Raw genomic sequence first — 7,249 nt, forward strand, 5'->3', positions numbered from 1 at the left:
CCCTGGAACACACGGGGTCATGAAGCTCATGAGGTCTCGCGATGCTTCATTGAAAGAGGTTGAAAATGTCCTTTCACTCGTGACGCTGCGGGGCTTTGTGAAGTGCCACCAGTTGTTGTTGTTGTTGTTGGTCAGACGGACTTCCATGTCGCCTCCAGGGCTCTGAGCACGAGCACTGATGCTGTTCCTGGAGAGGTAACCCTGGTCCACCGACACTCACTGGAGGATTCCTGACCCTGGAGACATGAATAGCATCGTCTCTACACGTCGAATCATTCACCATCTCCGCTTCACCATTGCACCAGTCGCCCGTCCATACATCCACACCTCCACCATTCAATCCATATCACGTTTGGTCTCGGCCACATGGAGGTGTGGAAGCCTGCCACACCCCAACACGGTCGCTCTGTTAGTGCCTCAGCTCAGGTTGATGTCCAGGTTTCTGCTCGACCCTACTGACCCATCAGGACCGTCTCTCTCAGCGACAGGCTCACACACCCTCTAACAGGTGTGAACTCCACACACAGATAACCTCAGGGGTCCTCCCACTCATGTGACACGCCTCTTTTTCATGTTGTGTCAGTTTAGCCACCGCTTCCTTGTTTGTGGTGTTTACTTCCTGTTGAAATACAATTTGAAGGAGTCTAGCATGTATTTGTATTCTGACCGTGTGTGCCTTCACCACGGTTGGTCATAATCCTAACTTCCTACTCCCTCTGTCCATTCACCCTTTTATCAAATGCATTTTCCTGTTCATGCTCCCACTCACTCACCCATCCATCCACGACTTCCCTCATCAAATTCACTCACTCACCCATCCATCCACCGTCTTCTCTCAGTGCCTGTATTTTCTTCCTGTCACTCAAACATCGCTATAGTCATTCATGTGTTTCCGTTCATTCACTTCCGTTGTTTCACGTTAATTCAACAACTCAGCTCTCAACCCATTCATCCAATGATGCACTCATCCACTCATGTCTGGATCATCCCAGCCTTCCAGTCACATGTGATGTGAGCTGATGATGTCACCAGCTTCTGTGTCCCAGCTGCTTTTCATGTGTTGAACCTGTAATGCTGGATTGTTCTTGCAGAGGGATCCAACCAAAGCCAGGCTGGAATTCCACGCCGGTCGCGGGGCGGCTGAAGCTAAAGGTACACATGCTTCCTGCTGCAGCCGCGGCATGTGAGGGGACGACGGCCCGAGGCTCTGCAGACTGAAAGCCAGAGAGAGGCCTGGCACCCAGGCGCTGCTGCTCATTCACATGCTAATGCGCTGCCTTGCACTGACTCTGATTAACTCTCTGTGAGTTCATCGCTTCCCAGTTAACAAAGATTTACTGGCTTTTGAGCGGCGAGGGGAGCGAGTCCCGGTGGCCAACCTTTACAGTGAAGTCCCTCTGGGTCATAATAGAAGCTGCGTCTGGTCTAATCCGCCCAGCAGATGCAGGCCACGGCCCAAGCCGCTGCAAGGAAGCCCAGGGAGGAGACAAAGGAAAGTCCGGCTCTTGTTGTTCACTCCATTCCAGCTCCAGAAGTCCTTCAGTGAATGACTCAAGGTTTAGTCAGTCAAGAGCTCTGTCACCAGAAAGAGCCCATGAATGCGAATGGCTCCTGCTGCTCTATAGAGCCGCCCATATTTACTGTCAGGGAAACTCCGTCAACAACCGGGAGAAAACGTTTTCTTTTAAAATGCTGAGCTGTTTAGATACAGCAGCCAGTGTACGAGAGCGTATTGATCGGTCAAACGTGGATCACACAAACTCTTCCATTCACGCCTGTGCGTGTCTCTCATTTAACTTCGAATATCAAACCTATGGAGGCCTTGGCTCTATTTTGGGGGGTGAAACGGATTTTATTTTAAACCTTCTCATCGTGGAAAAAACGATATATCGGCCAATTTCTTCCATAAAAAAATAGCCCTTACAGTAAAGCACTTTTTTTTACTTGTAATAAAGTACTTTTACTTTATATATATATATATATATATATATATATATATATATATATATATATATATATATATAGTAATTATATATAAATGGTAGAAATTTACATGTAATAAAAGTACTCTATGTACCTAATCAATTAAGATGTATAAAAACAATAATAATAACAATAACAAAATAAAGAATTCAGTCAATCTCAAGAAGGGATCCACTCAAATAGCCACTGAATATTGGTTGTGTTTTGCCCTGAAATCCTCAAGTAGGACACCCCTTTCTTTGCACAATAGCTATCATGGATGGATAGTCACTTCATATGGAAACAAACAGGAAACACAGCGGCGATCATGTGACCTGTCGTTCCAACTCCACCTGCATGTGTTCGATTCCATATTGACGTCGATGTCGCGTGGATGTCTTGCACAAAACCGAGGGCCTCGCTTCACAGAGATGACTGCCAGAGAGGGAGGGTGCAACAGGGGCAGACAGGAATGAATTTAATGGCTCTGCTGTGATAAAGTGGTCTGGAGAACAGTCAAATCCTTCACCTGTTTAGCCAGCATGAGCCTCAGCCAGTGAAAGTAAAGGTTGAAAACTGCTGACATTTTTAATGTGACATTCAAGATAGGTTTGGGCCTTTCGTCGAACACAGTCCGGGTCCAGGCCCGTGTACCATAGACTGTGACAGCAATGGGGCAGCTTCTCCTGACTTCTTTGGTAAAGACAGACTGGATGAGGAAGAATTAGGAATCTGGTATGCAGGGGACTGGTCCACCTCGGAGGCTCACCTCAGATAGAAGCATGATCCCGGGTGCAGGGCCCGGACGTTCATCTGGTTCATCAGAACCCAAACCCACCCGCCGGCTCCATCGTACCCATTCCCCCCGCTGACGGTGCCGCACTGATCCGGGCGCCTGGCGCCGCTCCACTGGTGTGAACCCAAGAGTGCGCCTTTGTCAAGGTGTACTCGCTTCAATTCTCACCCATCTTCCCGGCGCAGAGATATGGAATTATGTGTTCCAGAGGACTTCACATTCATAGTTCCTCACAAGAGCCAGGTTATTAGGCAAACAGGCTCCACACATGCCCCGCTGTGACAGTTTTTACAGTCAAGGATTCCAACCTTTACTTCCCTCCCAGTGCAGCCGTGCCACACACAAACGTGCAGCGCGTCCCTCGCCACCCCTCCACCCGCCGCCCCCCGCTCTCTAACTAGAGTCCCGAAGTGTGTGCAGGGTGTGATCACAGCGGAGCTGCTGCGGGTGTAAGACTTCAGGCAGAACGGCTGTGAATCCCAACCTCCCAATCTACTGGCGGGATTGACAGCACAGGCTTTCGGCTCCACTCAGCCCTGGCAGCTTTATTTATAGTCGCCGCTCTGCTCTGTCGGCGGAGAGCACTTTCTGATGACCGTTTGTCACCGGAGAGGAGACAAATCACCAACGTGAGCGTCGACTTTGTACCGCGCCAAAGCCGTTTTGCTGATGAAAAGAGCGAGGGACATCAAAGCGGCTGCCCTCCGACGGAAAGGTTAAAAGTTGAGCCTGTACAGCGCTTTGGCTTGCATTATTCACGCCCTCACTCTCATTAGCCGCCCATTTTAATCGCATACACCATCAATTAGTTTGACTTTTTCAACACGTTTGAGGGTGTAAAAGTTGCCCATCAAGGACACGGAACTTCCTGCGCGCTCAGACGGGAGGCGGAGCCTGAAGGTCCCGCTGAGTTTTATATCCTGACCACAGAGGAAGTGGTGAACGACCAGGGAGTCGAGCCAGCGGGGCTGAGAACATGGGCGCTGCAGAGCCTCAGTCTGACTGGAAACACACGCCGCAGCTCAGGAGCAACCCCAGGAATCCAGAAGTCACCGACGCCGCCACCGCACCAGCCTGAGCTCAGGAGCCGGGGCCTCTCAGCGGTGAGTCATGGACGAGCACGCGCCTATCTGCCCGTCATGAGTGCAGCTTCCCGCCTGTTGATGCGTCAAGCCTCAGCGCCGGTGACAGCATCGCAGACTGAAGCAAACAGCAGTCTGCAAGAGGAAGCTCTGAAGTGCCTTGATCAACAGCTGCAGCGGCTTCTGTTCGCCTCGCTCTGATTTCAACTTCATTCCACAAATATTCAATCATAATTCTGTCAACAATCCTGAACACAGGAAACAGGCTGCCATCTTCAGACCTGATGTTTGTTTTCAAGAATCGAGCTGAGCATTGTTTGGCCCGGGGCAACGTGGCGTCTGGCAGCAGCACTTCCACACCTCCACTGCTCCATTAGAATTTACAAACATCTCAACCTATAAATGTCTACATGCTTTTATTGCCCTTTGTCCTTCTTTATTTTTCCTGTCATTATTAAACATTGGGCAGTTTTCCCATCGTTTTTATCGTGAAGCACGACACAATTATTGTTTCTGAAAACAGTGTTTATCACAAATACATATGTTATTGCTCATCACCAAAACAATTCTTTCCATTCCACGCCAAGTTGTCCATGTAAAAGGCAGTTCAAACAAGAGCCCTAAACAAGATGGCCACCAGAAGTCATGCGCTTCAGAGGATGTTTGAATGTGAAACCTTCCAGTAAACAGGCAGACAAGCGCCACCTCATTGACATGAGCAATGAGGGAGCAATAGAATGGAAGCAAGAGATGCAGCGAGTCATTTGGCTGTGTAGCCGCAACGGGTGTCAAAAGCACAGGCAAATACAGGTGCAGTGACGCCACTAAACATCATGCAGAGCAGGCTTCAAATCGACAGGGCCATATAATAGCATGGATTTTTCAAAATGCATGCTATTATTCAAAATGTGAAGCAAATTCAACAGCAAGACAGTGCTGTCACTGCTGAAGTGGAGGAGGCTGTTGCCAGGTTTCTACCGCCGGCGCGTCTGCGAATGGTGGATTGGGTTGCCAGACTACACAGTTGAATATTTGGTGCATCCCTAAAAACAACAACACAAAACAACGCTTTGCTCACCTTCTTACTTTTTACTTTTCTTTGTTTCGGTGGTCTCCAGTTCATCGCACATACACTCAAATGAGGTAAAAGGATTTTCGTTTCTACACAAAAGAGCAGCGAAATTCATAGAATTACGCTTTGAATACTTAAAATTACTTGTTACTTTAATTAAAAAAATAATTAAACTAAACAAAAAAAAATACTAAACTATTTCTAAATAGTTAAAATAATTTATCAATTTTGATAATTTAAAATATTTTATTTATTTATTTTGCTTGTTTTTTTTGTTTTTTTTTTTCATTTTTTTAAATTTGGTGACCAAACCAGAGATTTCAGAAGATGAAAGGCCAATATGAGACGTGACACCTAAGATGAAACCAAACTATAGATACAACCTCCTACTGAAAGCTTTCCTCTCATTGTATTTGTTTGTCAAACTATACAGTTTAACACCGAATTGATTTTTTCTTCTCAGTAAATATGGCACACGCCGGTGCCTCCCTGTGAATTTGGTGCGTAAAATAAGTGCCTGACCGGAAGGAGACTGAGGAAGGACAGGGCTGTTTAAAGGCAGAGGAGGGGAAACAGTTAATGCTCAGCTGTAGTTAATCTCCTGCAGGAGACTTGGGGGCAAGATCCAGTTAGAGTGGAATGTGAATGACCGGCGACGGCCCAACTCTCTCTCTCTCTCTCTCTCCTCGTGGCGGTGTTATTTCTCCCCAGCACCTTATTAAAACCTGGGAACACACGGCGGTGGCTTCCATCGAGGTAGACGAACGTCTCCCGGGAGCCTGAGCGCCGACGCTTGTATCAGGATTCCTGACCCCAGCAATGGCTTCTGCGCAGATGCCAGAGGGTTGAATCATGAAATCCTCCTGACTGAGGAAGAAAGTTTGACCACCGTTGCCGGTGAATTTGGCAGATCTCTCACTCCCGGGTTGCTCTGCTCACCTCACACACGGCCAAAACAATGAAGCAAATACGACATGACATAATCCATTGTGTTCACTCGGAGGCTCCGGGGTCACACGCACGATCAATATCATGGAAGTTTCTTTCAAAGGCGGAACCTCCAAACCCATCGACATCAAAGGCACCTCTGAGAGCGGCCGCCTGTAGCAGCAGCTCGTCCTTTCAATCGTTGTTGTCTTCTTCGGTTTTGTGTTTCAAGCTGCGATGCTTGTGTGTGCAAGTGTAGCCAATGTGACGGCACCAGGTTTGTTTGCTGTTTGCAGCAGGAGCATCAGCATCGTCTGCTCAGTGTGGACGCGGATCCGGAGACAAGCCTGCGTCCACGCAGGGCAGCGTGGTGGCGCTCGGTTACGCCCTGGTTCAGGGCTCCGGCCCAAGGATTGTGGCTTATGGTTTATTATAACCTGTTGTACCTACTTTCGGAAACATAATTTTTTCCTCTGTTTTTAGTTTCATTTATATTTATTGTGTTCATTCTGTGGATCTGTCTGTGTCTGTCTGTCTTACGATCCGTCCGTCTGTCTGTCCGGCCTTCATGACTGTACCGTGCATCACTTGAAATACGATGCTGCAAATATTAGTTCACTGCCTTTGGTTATGATGCAGAAAAAATGTCAAAACTGAAAAAAAGTCCAGGTGGTGCGGCCTCGGACCCTGAGCAGAACAACCCTGTTCTCTGTTCTGTTCTTTCTGAGCTCATCTCTGTATCTGAACTCTCCACATAAACGCTGGCTCCCACCGCAGGTTCCTCCGCGTCAGCTCAACGGGGCACGTGTCTCTTTCCTCTACGGATAACGCCACAGATGGTAGCCATTACTCGAGCGCAGATTTCAGGTTCCTGCTCGGGTCCGCTTGGAGCTGAAGGAAGGGACTTGTTACTGGCTGCTTTCTTATGAGTTTGTCAGGGCCTCGGCCAGTGGAAGTGTAATGGAAGAGTTTGGGACGAGGATCTGGGACGAGGAATCCAAGCCAAAGTCTGGGCGACAACATGTCGTGTTCTTGACTTGGACATCACACCTCCACATCTCTGTGGTGCCTCCAAGGATTCCCCTGGGTTCTCAAGCAGGAGGCGCGTGAGTTGGTGTTCAACACAGAGAGCGTTCGCAGTGGTCAGGACTGCCTTTCAAAGGCTGGTCAACATGATCTTGAAGTGTTCCCTCCAATAAGTCTCAGACTCATGCTTTCCGTCTGTTGATGTCCAGCCGCAGCACTGGCTCCTCTGCTCTCCGGTTTGTTGTCAGGTCCAAACGGTTTCCGTTTGATTTGAGTGGGTGCAGGGAAACACGGCATTGAGGTTTCAGGAAAGCCTGGTCTCATGCAGAGGCACAAGCGCAGCCTCACAAGCGCGGCCCTCGGAGTCTGACACGGCAGTGACGG

This window comes from Synchiropus splendidus, chromosome 7, assembly GCF_027744825.2.
Source record: "Synchiropus splendidus isolate RoL2022-P1 chromosome 7, RoL_Sspl_1.0, whole genome shotgun sequence".
In the NCBI taxonomy this organism is placed as follows: domain Eukaryota; kingdom Metazoa; phylum Chordata; class Actinopteri; order Syngnathiformes; family Callionymidae; genus Synchiropus; species Synchiropus splendidus.